We start from the raw sequence: 987 nt of genomic DNA on the forward strand, positions 1-987 counted from the left end.
CGAGATGTAGTCCTAAGTAACGGATCTGTTCGACAGGAATAAGTGATCTTCATATTTAAAATAAAACTTACTAAAGTGGAGAATGAGTTTTAACATCGAGACCCTTCTTCATATATTATGCAGGTAAATAAATTTTTTTTGATTTTAATGCATCTAATGAAGGTATTTTTAAAAGAAAAAAATTATCAGGAGTAGCACATAAAAAGAATTAGAAAATAACATTTAAAAAGTCGTATTTATGGTTCCAACGTTTCGGCCTCAACATAAGGTCTTCTTCAGGGCTAAGTACAGACAAGATAACAATCATTTTAAAATTAAAATAAAACAAATAAATATTTAGTGATTTTCTTTTTTCTCTTTTAGAAATATATCTTTATTCTAAAATTATTTATATCAACACCGACGTTTCGGAGTCCATCTTCCAGGTTATTTCTTATTATAACTATAATATCCAGTCTGTTAAAAACAACTTAAAAACCGAAAAGCACCTTTCATAAATTACGGTCGACCAACGATCTTCCAATGTACTATTTAACACAAATATAATATTAAGGATAAATATTACTAAATAATAAATGACTACTAATGTACTAATACTCAATACACTTGCTGACCCTGTTCTTCATCCTCTCCTTGTTCCTCCTCCGCCTATCCTTGAAGTAGCCCTTCACGTCGAGACCTGTCTCCAGTTCCAGTGCTTCCATGATGGATTCAGAACTGAATACAGAACAAACATTTTTCAAAACAAATGTAAAAATAATGACTATTTTATAATTCTTGTTTATTACTTTTACTAATCTATATATTTAATATATAGTAAGACAGTATTACGATTGTGAAAAATTTCGAATACCGCTTCTGTGTTTGTGTGGAACAGTTTAGATTATAAACAAAAAGTCGTACGAAATTAAAATTACATATTCATGGTATGTATGCGCCGGGGATGTTTAAAATAAAATATTCGTTAAAAGTGGAACTTTATATTAT

General features: G+C 29.3%; 1 long non-coding RNA gene across 1 annotated transcript in view; it reads right to left on the reverse strand.

Moving 5' to 3' along the window:
• LOC136797071 (uncharacterized) overlaps positions 1–718 on the reverse strand; it is a 1,827-nt gene extending 1,109 nt beyond the window's left edge. The window contains exon 1 of the long non-coding RNA XR_010844885.1: positions 615–718. This is a non-coding gene — a long non-coding RNA (uncharacterized lncRNA). The remainder of the gene's footprint in view (positions 1–614) is intronic.
• Between the last annotated feature and the right edge of the window lie 269 nt (positions 719–987).

This window comes from Halyomorpha halys, unplaced genomic scaffold (assembly GCF_000696795.3).
Source record: "Halyomorpha halys isolate HHAL.00 unplaced genomic scaffold, Hhal_1.1 Scaffold2363.1, whole genome shotgun sequence".
Lineage (NCBI taxonomy): Eukaryota > Metazoa > Arthropoda > Insecta > Hemiptera > Pentatomidae > Halyomorpha > Halyomorpha halys.